The 14,290-nt window shown below is 40.7% G+C and overlaps 1 long non-coding RNA gene across 1 annotated transcript; it reads right to left on the bottom strand.

The window, feature by feature from the left end:
• Positions 1-13,393: 13,393 nt before the first annotated feature.
• On the bottom strand, positions 13,394-14,057 carry LOC109615621. Its single transcript, XR_002196610.2, has 4 exons — positions 14,012-14,057; positions 13,840-13,916; positions 13,699-13,744; positions 13,394-13,433 (listed from the first exon to the last, which is right to left on the bottom strand). It is a non-coding gene; the product is annotated as an uncharacterized LOC109615621 (long non-coding RNA).
• Between the last annotated feature and the right edge of the window lie 233 nt (positions 14,058-14,290).

A 14,290-nucleotide genomic window follows, 5' to 3' on the forward strand; every position in this document is an offset into this window, starting at 1 on the left:
TTTTCAATTTGCTTAAGGAATCGGAAGAGATTTCACCCCATGCTTCCAGAAATACCTCCCACATGTTGGACGGGCTTGATGAGCACTTCTTCCACAGGGTATGGCGTGGTGTAGCAAAATAGAGTGATAGCCTTTCTTCTTCAAGATCCCTTTTCAATCTCCCACTTTACCACCACCAAAGCACCCACAGACCATTACATTGCCTCCACCATGCTTGACATATGGCATCAAGCACTCCTCCACCAATGTTCCACCAATTGTGTCTCACCAATGTGATCTGAACACCTGACACTTAGATTTGTCTGTCTATAACAATTTTTCCAATCTTCCTCTGTCCAGTTTCTGTGTTCTTTTGCCCATCTTAATCTTTCCTGTTTATTGGCCAGCCTGAGAAGTCTTTTTCTTTGTAACTCTGCCTAGAAGGCCAGCATTCCGGAGTCAACTCTTCACTGTTCACGTTGAGACTATGGCTGCACAATTAATCAAAATATAATCTAAATTGCGATATTGATGTGCAATATCCAAATCGACAACTTAGCAGTTTTCAGTTCCGAAAAAGTTTAATGATGTGATCTTCATGCGAGGCAACGGGCATTTAACGAACGTCCATAATTGTTTTTCTTTAGATGCTGTGGGTATTTTTGTATATTGCTTAAAAATAATTTTGTTTAAATACTTGATGGTTTTTCAATGTTAGTTTGCAACTGCACAGCAACTGCTAGCGGAGACAACTGCTTGAAGTTATTGAGTGGCATCAAGATATTGTCCCACATACACAACAGCATGGTTATTAAAAGATTCAGCTTCAATGTCGATGCTTACAAACAAACTTAATATTGGAGAAAATATACCTCAAGTGTTGAGAATCTTTGCCTAACTAGCTATGGCAACGGCACAAGCCCAAATAGATGGCTATAGTAAATACATGTATTTAGTTAGTCTTTCAGGGGCCTAAGATTTTGCACAGCACTGTATTTCAAATTTTCTGCGTTGTGTATGTTCCCGTAGGAATGTGCTGACGCTTGTTTGGCGGGGTGGCCCACATCCTTTCTTCGTTGGGCTCATTGCCGATCAGCGCAACTCCACAACCGGTCAAACACGACATTCCCTGCCCAGCAGCAGGGGTGGTTTTAGATAAGTGACAACTCCAAAGGTCATGGATACCTTCCCCGCCACAGTCGTGATGGAAAGGCGTGTCGACGGGAAACGTTTGGTTTCTCCATGTATGCAGACCACCGCTGTCCCATGTTCTGTCAGTACTGCACCCCCTAGGAGGTCCTGTTTCACCAGGGACACCATGCTCCCCGAGTTCAGGAAGGTCTCTGTATCCTTTCTAGATAAGCGAACGCATACACTACGAACTGGAGCCTACTCTGTGTGCCAGCATAGTTTTCAATGATCCACTGTAGTCGGATTAACCTGCCCCACTAATCTCTGCAAAGGCTGAGGAGGTTCCCGTAAACTTTTATCAATCACCAGCGTTTCCAAGATCTTTTGGTTGAGTGGATGGGGTTCAGCCATCCCTTTACTAGCCGGATGAGGAAGAGATGGTCCCTTGGCACTTCATCCTCCCGGTTTTTCACCTCAGTCCCTGAGACTGGTCGCAGGGACTGAAGTGATACCTGGAGCACACCTCTCTCTTCAGATGCGTGTAATCTCAGGTTGCTTCCTCCTCCACATCCAGGTAAGCTTCCTGGGCTTTGCCCATGAGTAAAGGAGCTAGCAGACCAGCCCACACTGCTTCGGGCAACCCCTCCCTCGTTACGGTCCTCTCGAAGGCTAAGAGATAGGCATCTATGTTGTCACCGTCCAAGAGTCTCGGGATCAGGGCACTGACATTAGGAGTCTGCTTGGGTTGCTGACTAGCCCCCGCTAGTTCGTCAGGAAGCAATTCCAGATTCTTGTTCTGGGCAAAGGTGCAGTCTGCCAGCCTTTGTAGAAGTTGCTCCATGTAGACGTTTCTGCTGCGGGAGTCCAAACCCCGTTCTGCCTGTGCAGGTTGTCTTGTCTAGGGTCTGTGCCTCAACTTGACTGTATCCTCCACCAGTTGTGACGGTTTGGCTTCCTGTCACTATACCTGGGTGCCGGTGGCAATAAATTATCAGACCAGAGATGAGTTCATGTTATTTGTTCTTTTCAGCCAGTTACAAACATATTTATGAGCACACAGCTGGTTAAAGAAAACAAATGAGCAGAAAGTCACATAATGACCCAGCTCTTTTGTCCCCAGGTTTTCCTCCTGTATCAGTATGTCACAGACAGCCACACCAAAATAGAGGGCACAAGGTGATTAGCGGGTACAGCAAAATAAACATGCCTGTTGCCAGTATTGACATTTACACAGAATGAGATGAGACGCTATGTAAAACGTCATGTGTCATTGTTTTGATTGACAGTCTCCTGCAGAATAACTTTAATCAATACCCACTGTCAATGCCCCAACCAAATGTTTAGAGTGCATGTTTATCCAGACAAATGTGTGGAGTGAAACAAAATCTGACCTCGTGGGATCAGGATGGTCATACAAGGCAAGGGATATGGTGTCGTGCAAACAACAGCAGAACATTTTTCTATGAGTTTCTAGGAAAGTGCATACAAACTTGTCTCCCTGGGGCAGGTGGCATGCTCTGCTTGTAAAAGAGATATTTTTATCTAGAAAAACCATGTAAAAACTGGAGTGAATTAATATTTCACATTTCACCATTTTTACCCAGTATAATTTATTAATGTTAAAGCATGTAGAGGTCTGTAATTTTTATCATAGGTACACTTCAACTGTGAGAGACGGAAAATCACATTGTATGATTTTTATATAATTAATTTGCATTTTATTCCATGACATAAGTATTTGATCACCTACCAACCAGGTCTCACAGACCTGTTAGTTTTTCTTTAAGAAGCCCTCCTGTTCTCCACTCATTACCTGTATTAACTGCACCTGTCCACACACTCAATCAAACAGACTCCAACCTCTCCACAATGGCCAAGACCAGTGAGCTGTGTAAGGACATCAGGGATAAAATTGTAGACCTGCACAAGGCTGGGATGGGCTACAGGATAATAGGCAAGCAGCTTGGTGAGAAGGCAACAACTGTTGGGGCAACTATTAGAAAATGGAAGAAGTTCAAGATGACGATCAATCTCCCTCGGTCCGAGGCTCCATGCAAGATCTCACCTTGTGGGACATCAACGATCATGAGGAAGGTGAAGGATCAACTGCTTGCCTATAACGTCAGTAGCTACAGCTAGTTCGCTATCGTTCACATTCAAGGTGTTTAATATAAGAATCTATGCATCTTTCATTGTCGCTATCATCAACTGCCACGGTTGTCCTTTTCTTGTAAATCCACTGGCACTGCAATGAAATGCCTCTATTTTGACTGACCGTTTTGAACGGTATCAAAGTCTGGGATTTCCTCATCGTCGTCCGATTCATCTTCTGAGTTATGGCATCATTGTACTCCAGAAAGTAGTCTCACAACTTCAGATATATTGATAACACCAGCAAAATTCAGGGCAGCGATGTAATTCACAGCTGCAGCAATGCAATCCCAGTTGTCCATTTTTGAAAATTCCAGGATCACAATGATTTATTGACCAAGAAGTCGCACTGTGACAAAACCGGTTACTTGATAGACCAATCAAAACTCAGTATGTCAGCATGTCCTGCCCCTTCATTATCTCAGCCAATGGAAGGAAAATTCCTGTATTGTCCGCTGGTTAAACAAGGATTTTAGTTTGAAATTGTATTTATATTTACACTTTGCATACTAGTTTATTATTATTAAGTCACATGAAAGTTCACATTTTCAAGAAGGCATTTCTGCAAAAAAGACAATGTCCCAGAACATGTTTTTCTTCTTAAAAATGGCTCTCCTGAAAAGTAGTGACACTATTCTTTTAAATTGTTTATATTTCTCTCGGTCTTGTTATTTTGATCAACATTTTGTTTGGAAGGCAGTATCTACGTTTGTTAATAATGGCGTGTTATTAACACATCAACAAATCAAGGAAGCATTTGTTATTTTTGAAACGGCAACAATGATCATGCTCATGTGGTGCACTAATTACAGGCAAGCGCAAAGTGCTCTTTCACGTTCCATTTGCCTGGTTGAGATTCACCCACAATGTAGCTAGAACTGATCTCACGGTTAAACATGACAACCTTCTGGTTATTACGGACATGTTTTCCCGTCTTATACCATCCCAACAAACAATCACATGAACACACATTTATTAGTAAAACTACGCTTTTCAAATGATAAGTTCCTGTTGACAAATCAATGCTGTTTCAAGGTATGCCTAGTGGATTACATGTAGACAACAGTACTGTGAACACTGACGTGTCATACATGCGGAGCAGGCTATATTCACAGTTAGCCAGTTACCAAAAACACCATGTAAACTTTTGCCTGTGGAAATAACTTAATCTAATGATTATTTAATTTTGGCAAGCAAATTCATGCTTTCCCAACTTCCCACTAAATATGGCTGTTAGTTCTATGAAGGATGCCGATGCAAAAGGCTGTCCTGTTCCCCCCTCTAATGAACGTTCCCCTAGTCCCTCCTACGTTGCGTCGTTGTTAGTTGAGTGGCCCTGTTGCCATAACGACCCCTGTTCACCAACCCAACCATGGGAAGAGCGCACACAAACCACTTGCCCTGCCTGCCCATCTGCGAACAGTTGGATGAGACCAAGAAGATGCAAGTACCCAAGCTCAAGTGTGCTATATGGGTTTGATGGTTGAATGCTGTGCGTGCATCTAAGGGTGAGTTGAGCAAAGTAATTAGACTTTCGCCGAGCACCGCCCCCCTTAGTTACTGTTGCTACGTCCGACAAACAAATGGTCAAACACGACCAGCGCGACAGATTGCCATGAGGGAAGAGGTATACCCGTGCGTGTCAGTGACCTTTTTTGGAGCAATACCTCCAGATCGAGGCAAAAGGGCTTACAGTATGCAGTGGACGGATATATTCGAAATATAAAAATACGCGATGAAGGAGACACGACTACTATCGAGGCTAATGCTTACCCGTCTCAAGCGAAATCTGAGAAACCCCATGACCTGTACCTCAAATGCAACCAGCACAGCCTTGTGAACCAGTCATGCTCTTGCACTGCCGGGTAAGTTCTCTTTCATATGTCATGGTCTATTATTGTCTATTGCGAGTAGCAATAGACAATAAAAGGGTATGTTAGCTAGCTAAACCTACATGCGCGTCAAAGCCATTCAAAGCTAACTAACATTTCTCGGGTAGGTTTTCCGTTCATAAGATGCTACATGAAAGATAAAAACAAAATTATTTAAAGTTGCTTGTTGGGGCGTTATGTTCGACTTTGTTGTAAACTGACGAAAAATAAAGTTGGGGAGCTCAAAGACCCAACACAACAGCAGCTAATGTAGCTAGCGTTAGCTAACATGTTAACTAATGTTGGCTAAAGCTAAAGGGCTCTTTAAACTTAGCTTAGAGAGTAGGTTAACATTCTGGCAATGATATCCATGGTAATCATTACTTTGGTCCAATTTGTTTTTGCCTATAGTTAGTAGATCTAGACAACACAGTAACTAGTTAGCTGTTAGCCTTACCCTAGAGCAGACGTATTTATGCTTCTTAATTTTCAACACATTTAACTGTTTTATCCATTGTAGGCACCGCTCAAGTTGTGTTTTCGGCTTTGGGAATGGAAAGAACACAACTCCTCCTGACAATCTCTCTGGGTATATAGTATCCGATTTACAAACGCCGTGGGCGCACCGCTTCACCATCTTGCTTGGAGTCTATGTTTGTCAGACCTGCTCACATAGTAACGGTTGCTATGATGTGAGATTGGACAATGGCCGTTTTGGGGGAGGAGCCGGCGAGAGGTCAATTGGCAGCGGGTTATGTAGAGTACGGAAATGTTTACGGTAATTGATGGTCAGAAATGTTAGCTACAACTTTGTATAGCATTGTATAGCAAGTAGCCTACCTGCTACCAGAGCAATATGATTATGTGCACAGCGTTATGTGTTTAACTTTTACTTTATACACCATGTGATACTGTTCTAAAATTGGTCAAGTACAAGTGTGAAGAAAGTTAGTTAATACCATTAGTCTGAGTAGATCATGCGTGTATTACCATTGCACGTGATAGTGGCGTTACATAGTTAATATACGGCAACACGTGTTATGGGACTTCTGGCTCAGTAGCTCCAAGGTGCTGTAGGGTTAGCTTTGCTGCACTATTGCCGGTTGAACCTGACAATATTGACTGTATATCTAATACGTGTGAAGTTATATGTAAAGTCTGTATCTGCATTCAAATATTAATAGGCAGTGAACCCTGTTTGCATGCTTCACGTATAGCACTCCTAATGGTACTTGTGTTTTACGATTCATAGAACCACAAGCAGTTCAACTTGACAAACAAGTCCACAACCAGTTCAGTTGCGGCAAATCTTGATTGAGTGTGCTCAATGTGTGATGGTCAAGAAGAGGAGGAATAAATGTCTTAAACATTGAACCATCCTTCTCGTTTTTACCGGACACCCTGTAGAGGACCAGAACCGTCCGAATCAGATTCAGCAGATAGCGGGTGAGGGCATTATTAGCCAATCGCTCAGATGGGTGAGGGCTTACCAGCCAACCGTTTTTACAACGCCACAATTTGTTATACTAAGTGTGCAGCTGTCTGAACAACAGCAAAGTAACTGAGGTTAAACTGTTGAAAATCTTATTGAAGTAGTTGACAGGCAGACAGCTCCCAGTTTATCCAGCATGTTTAGCAAGCAAATGTTATAGTCAAGTTACAGTTTTTAAGACAGTAGTCAAATCTAAAGAGTACTGTTGTTACATGCCCTCTATGCTAGAGGAACCACAACAAACCATTATACCAGTACACATCGGTTTGTTAGTGAGGAGGTGGAATTGTGAGGTAGAACAGGGATGACAGACACCAGAACTACAGTGTTAAACAAAAGTTTATTTTATAAATACCTAGTGTACATAGACAAGTAAATTCTAAGAGTTGAATTTTAGCCCATGGGGGTGTTTGCTTATATGCATTCCCTGTATGTGCAGTCCCCTTCCCCCAGAAATAAACAATGAAAAGTCACATATGACAAATAATAATTAAACCCTGAGTGGTTAGACACAGACTAAACAACAAGTAAATTTAACAATATGGAGTGGCAGGAACACAGAGACAAAATGTATTACATAGCATCACAAACCACAGGAAACATTCTCCCTAGTAAGTGTGTATATATGAAATGTATATATGTCTTAGTGTTTGAATATCTACAGGGTTCCAAAATGCACTATTGAACACGTCTGCAAGATTGTCAAAGCTGTAAACACTGGTTTTTTAAACCAAGGGAAGTGGGGTGTGATTGGCCATCAATCAACGACAGGAACATGTGCAAATAATTAGTGTGTGGCCAGTGATTGGGCCACTGTCACACAAGAGCAAATTGACAAATTGTGATGGACAGGGGAGGGAATTATAATGGGTCAAACAGGATCATTGAAACACCTGAATATTGAATGACAGACAGAAACAATGGACAAACAAATACAAAAACCAGTCTGGAGGCCTATAACTATGAATCAGGATGGATGGAGGGTTAGCACGCTAACTTCAGGTTGAACCCTGGGTTGTCACTTGTTACCGGGTTACATCTTCATGGTAAGTTATGCTGCACACCTAAACTGCTCCGGAGCAGGTTATTTTCAAAATATCAGATTTACACGTATTAAAGAGAGAGGGTGAGAGGGTCTCTTAGCATGAGTATTCATAGACCGATAAAACCCATTGGCTTTCTCTGATGAGTGTCTTTATGAAAGATATAGATTCTCAGCGGAGGGAATTACTTTATCAGCTTCTTGACCTGTATGTTGCCAGTGCGACGCATTGAAGTTGTGCGCTTACAGTTCCACAGACTGTATGCATAGCATGCATTATGTTTTTTTGCTACATGTAATTCAATGTGTGGTGTGGGTGATGCAGAGAACAGAAACAGAAACACGGTCTGCTGCGCATTTCGCAGGGTGGTTCTTGCTCTAACAGATCTACTTGATAAATGTGTCTTCCCAGGCCACTCCCCCACACAATCTATTAAAGAGGGCTTTTATGAAATAGCAGGTAGACAACTTTCGGTGACTACTTCATCTGTAAATAATGCAGACCCTATGATGTTTACTGTTGTATATTAAATGCAGCATACTCCTTTCATAGGGTTCCCCAGAGTGATTGGTGCCATAGATTAAACCCATATTCCGACAAAAGCATCACTGGATGAGAGTGAAGGCGATTTTGTTCAGCGCAAGTCATTCCACAGAATGAACATTCAGGTAAAGGAAAAATAAGAATAGTCATTGTTTGGTCATATGTGTACATTGCCTACCTGGACACCAAGGATTTTCAGGAAAAGCAGTGGTGTGGACAATTAAAGGTAATTCCTTTTTAGCACAAATATTCACACAGCAGAGGTGTCACAAGGACTGTCCCCCCACAATGTAGTCCTTTCAAATGCACTGTGCTGCTTTTATATACATACAGTTGTTCTCAAAGTTTGCATACCCTTGGAAAATTGCTAATATATGTACCATTTGTAAAGAAAACAGTGAGCAGGGAAAACACGTCTTATTTCTTATAGGATTCACATTCAACTGTAGGGCATAACAGAATGGCACAATAATAAAACAAAACATGGCAACAAAGAAGAAAATGGACTGACTCCTGTTCAGAAGTCTGCATACCCGTAATTCTTAATACTGTGTATTGCCCCCTTTAGCATCAATGACAGCGTGCAGTCTTTTGTAATAGTTGTCTATGAGGCCCTGAATTTTATCAGGTGCAAAGTCTTTTGTGGTCTTGCATGAATCACACATTTGAGTTCTTCCCAGAGTGGCTCGATGATATTAAGGTCAGGAGACTGTGATGGCCACTACAGAACCTTCACCTTTTTCTGCCACTTGAGGGTCAACTTGGCCTTGTAAGTTTCCCTGTGCCTTTAGAGCTCACACACCCCCAAAACATCAGTGAACCACCACCATGCTTCACAGTGGGGATTGTATTCTGTTCAATGTAGGCCTTTTTGACCCCTCTCCAAACATAGCGCTTATGGTTGTGACCATAAAGCTCTATTTTTCTCGTCACTCTAAATTACAGTGTGCCAGAGATTCATGCATGCAGGTCATTTTTGTTCAAGTATCGTCGTATTGTGCTCCTTGAAACAACCACACCGTCATTTTCCAGAGCTGCCTATATTCCTCCTGAGGTTACCTGTGGGTTTTTCTTTGTGTCCCAAACTATTTTTCAGGCAGATTCTCCTGAAATATTTCTTGATCCCTGACTTTTTCACTTCTTAATAAGTGATTGAACAGTACTGACTGGCATTTGCAAGACTTTAGATTTCTTTTTATATCCTTTTCCATCTTTTTAAAGTTCCATTACCTTGTTACGCAGGTCTTTTGACAGTTTGTTTCTGCTCCCCATGGCTCAGTATATAGCCTGCTGAGTGCATCCAGGTGAGAGCTAACAAACTCATTTACTACTTTTACACAGACACTAAATGTAATTTAAAAAGTCACAGGGGTGGAAAAGTCACATTTAATTGCCATTTTCACCTGTGTGTGTCACCTTGTGTGTCTGTAACAAGTGAACATGTCAACTTTGATCAGGGCCATTTGGGTGATTTCTGTTATCATTATTATTTAAAAAGAAGCCAAGGAACTATGTGATAGTAAATGGCTTCATATAATCACTATACCTAAAAAAAACTGATAATAAAGACTGATTTGCATTATCTGTCATATTTTCAAAATCAATGCCACCAGGGTATGCAAAGTGGTACCAGGGTACCATTTCCACCAGGGTATGCAAACGTATGAGCACAACTGTATATACATGTACTGGTCATAACATTTCAATATCATTAAAAAGTTGATTTATTTCAGTAATTCCATTCAAAAAGTGAAACTTGTATAATGTATACATTAATTCACACAGACTGATATATTTCAATTGTTTATTTCTTTTAATCTTGATTATTATAACTGACAACTAATAAAAAACCCAAATTCAGTATCTCAGAAAATTTGAAGATTGTGAAAAGGTTCAATATTGAAGACACCTGGTGCCACACTCTAATCAGCTAATTAACCCAAAACACCTGCAAAGGCCTTTAAATGGTCTCTCAGTCTAGTTCTGTAGGCAACACAATCATGGGGAAGACTGCTGACATGACAGCTGTGCAAAAGACGACCATTGACACCTTGCACATGGAGGGCAAGACAAAAAAGGTCATAGCTAAAGAGGCTGGCTGTTCACAGAGCTCTGTGTCCAAGCACATTAATAGAGAGGCGAAGGGAAGGAAAAGATGTGGTAGAAAAAAAGTGTACAAGCAATAGAGATAACCGCACCCTGGAGAGGATTGTGAAAAAAAAAACATTCAAAAATGTGGGGGAGATTCACAAAGAGTGGACTGCAGCTGGAGTCAGTGCTTCAAGAACCACCACGCATAGACGTATGCAAGACATGGGTTTCAGCTGTCGTATTCCTTGTGTCAAGCCACTCTTGAACAAGACACAGCGTCAGAAGCATCTCGCCTGGGCTAAAGACAAAAAGGACTGGACTGCTGCTGAGTTATGTTCTCTGATGAAAGTACATTTTGCATTTCCTTTGGAAATCAAAGTCCCAGAGTCTGAAGGAAGAGAGGAGAGGCACAGAATCCACGTTGCTTGAAGTCCACAGTCAGTGATGGTTTGGGGTGCCATGTCATCTGCTGGTGTTGGTCCACTGTGTTTTCTGAGGTCCAAGGTCAACGCAGCCATCTACCAGGAAGTTTTAGAGCACTTCATGCTTCCTGCTGCTGACCAACTTTATGGAGATGCAGATTTCATTTTCCAACAGGACTTGGCAACTGCACACAGTGCCAAAGCTACCAGTACCTGGTTTAAGGACCATGGTATCCCTGTCCTTAATTGGCCAGCAAACTCACCTGACCTTAACCCTATAGAAAATCTATGGGGTATTGTGAAGAGGAAGATGCGATACGCCATACCCAACAATGCAGAAGATCTGAAGGCCACTATCAGAGCAACCTGGACTTTCATAACACCTGAGCAGTGCCACAGACTGATCGACTCCATGCCACGCCGCATTGCTGCAGTAATTCAGGTAAAAGGAGCCCCAACTAAGTATTGAGTGCTGTACATGCTCATACTTTTCATGTTCATACTTTTCAGTTGGCCAACATTTTTTTAAATATTTTTTTTGTATTGGTCTTAAGTAATATTCAAATTTTCGGAGATACTGAATTTGGGATTTTCATTAGTTGTCAGTTGTAATCATCATAATTAAAATAAATAAACATTTGAAATATATCAGTCTGTGTGTAATGAATGAATATAAAGTTTCACTTTTTGAATGGAATTACTGAAATAAATCAACTTTTTGATGATATTCAAATGTTATTACCAGAACCTGTATATAGGTAGGAGCTTGTTTCTATAGATACCTTTTGGTATTCTTTTTTTAAAAACAAAAAAAATTAAGATTCTTTGTCAACTGCAATAATATCCTGGGATTTATCGCTGATTAAATACAGGGACAAAAGGCATGTGTCTATGGACAAGCCCAGTTGGGCAAGAAGCTGCTTAGTTATAGGTGAGGTGTGCATAAGGTGTGTGAGTGAATAAAGGTATGCTAATCTGGATATGGGTGTGTATATATGTCGTCTGGGTGTGTCAGAGATCTTAGGCATGTGTATATACTGTGCACTGCTCAACAAAAATGTAGGGAACACGTAATCATTACAGTAAAACACCAAGTCATATTCTAATTTTCAGAGATACTAAATCTGGGATTTTCATTAGTTGTCAGTTATAATCATCACAATTAAAAGAAATAAACATTTGAAATATATCAGTCTGTGTGTAATGAATGAATATAATATACCAGTTTCACTTTTTGAATGGAATTACTGAAATAAATCCACTTTTTGATGATATTCTAATTTTATGACCAGCACCTTTATATAAAAAAATGGCAAGCGTAAGGATCTGAGCGACTTTCACAAAGGCCAAAATGTGATGGCTAGAAGACTGGGTCAGAGCATCTCCAAAACTGCAGCCCTTGTGGGGTGTTCCCAGTCTGCAGTGGTCAGTACCTATCAAAAGTGGTCCAAGGAAGGAAAAGCAGTGAACCGGCGACAGAGTCATGGGCAGCCAAGGCTCATTAACCTTTTCACGCGTGAGTTCAAATATGCCTTACGGCCCCCCGGACATGAGTTCAGTACTAACTCAGAGTTCCAGAATTTGATTATGACGTCAGAATACATTTAATCCGCAGCTTGCCTAAAACACCACGCTGCTTACTAGTTACGCATTTCAATTATATTAGCAAACCTCTACCGGTAGTAACTGTTAAAAATGTATATTGAATAATTATTGACCAATCTTAAATTACTGTCCTTTTTCTAAAGATCACAGAGCGAAAGATACCGCCGGTGGGCCGCTTTGATGACAGTGCCTTCTAACAATACCCTGATCAGCGGGTCAGCAGCGACCCGATGGCGGCTAGCCGCTTTTATGCAATAAACCCAGCGGGCCCCAATATTAAATTTTATTTATAATAATGTTGGTCATATCACAAATGACAATTAACTAAATAAAATGTAAACAATTTATTTCAAATAGTGCAAGATGCATACAAAAACAAATGCATTATACAGCAAGCATACAAAATAAACGTGCAAATGAATTGAAATTTACACAATCAAATAGTGCAAGAAAACGTGTCCAGTAACAGATAGTAAAATTACAGTATTTGAATGTGAAAGTACAAAATAAACATAATACAATACAAAATAAACAAGGGCTAGAATGGCAGTAATATACATAAGTATGACCTAGCAGCAATCAATAGTTATTGAATATCAGATACATCAGTGCAATAAGCTTATGAATGGTGGCATAACTACAGTCAGAATTAAGAACATTAAGAGGATAATGCAATCATATATATAACACTGTACATAGCAGCAGTAAAAAATAAAAATAAAAATAGGCTACAGTAGTGCAGCTTAGCAGCAATATTGGTTGTGCCGGAGATGTCATTCATATTCACGGCAGGTCCCTTTTACTGCCGCGACATCTCCCACCTGCATGGTCAGCTGCCCCTTTCTGGTACCTGGGGACCTGGTTCTGGACAGCCTCATCAGTGGCATCCCGGTTGGAAAGATTCTTCCTTATGGCTTCTGTAATACAGTAATCAGATATTGTACTTAAATGGTCTGACATGATTTTGAGAATTGCATGACATTCAAGACAAATAATGTTTCATGAAGACCACATGCTAGCGCAACTATAATCTTGTTTTTACCTGATTGTAGAGCCAGCTGTGCCCTCGGCTTGACATTCTTTTCAGTCAGACGTTTTTTAGAAGCTAAAAAGCACAATGGTATGTCAATGGCTTAATAGTGAAATAAACAAAACTGACATATACATGTAATTTCAGAAAGGCTGTACAGTATTGCATTTTAGTAAAGGGCACACGTTCAGACAAAAGCTGTTTCATTAAGACAAGATGCTAGCGTAACTGTAGTCTTGTTTTTACCTGATTGTAGAGCCAGCATTTTTCAGTCCTAAATATCTGGTTATTTTACAATCAGAACAAAAATCGCAGTATCCACCAAAATGTTCATTCTTACCTTCATGTGCAAAGCTAAAACTTCCTCCTACATTTGCCTTCTTGCTCTTAAAAATAAATTGAAATTGAAAAATACAGTTGGAAGCAACATGCTTTAATAACAAGTTAAGCATCTGGGTTAAGTGAATGAACCCACACTTACCTACATAGTCATCCTCTACATGATGGGGAGGCGGGTAGTACCTCTCTGGTGCCTTGGAGTACTGTGCTTGCTCCATCCTAAAAATAAACATATAAAAGTTAGTGAACAGGTAAATATGGTGAAACCAAGTAAACATTGCAGCAATTACGAGATCAACATGTAATTCACATACCTGGCGTGGAACTGCTGCCACACAGTCATCCTCCTCCGGGAACAAAACTACAGGAAACGTCATCACCTGAAAGCAATGTTCTGAAAATAAGTTTAAAAAACTGGCAGCATAAGACACACACAGGCTAGCTAAGAACAATGTGGATACACAGACAATAGGTCCAGGTTTAGCTAATCTAAATTTACTACCAATAGAAACGTTATCCACATGATGTGGATAATGTTACACAAAGAAACACGATTTAGCCAACGTTATGTATCAGTTGATAAAAGTTACAAG

The sequence above is a fragment of the Esox lucius genome, chromosome 21 (genome assembly GCF_011004845.1).
Source record: "Esox lucius isolate fEsoLuc1 chromosome 21, fEsoLuc1.pri, whole genome shotgun sequence".
In the NCBI taxonomy this organism is placed as follows: domain Eukaryota; kingdom Metazoa; phylum Chordata; class Actinopteri; order Esociformes; family Esocidae; genus Esox; species Esox lucius.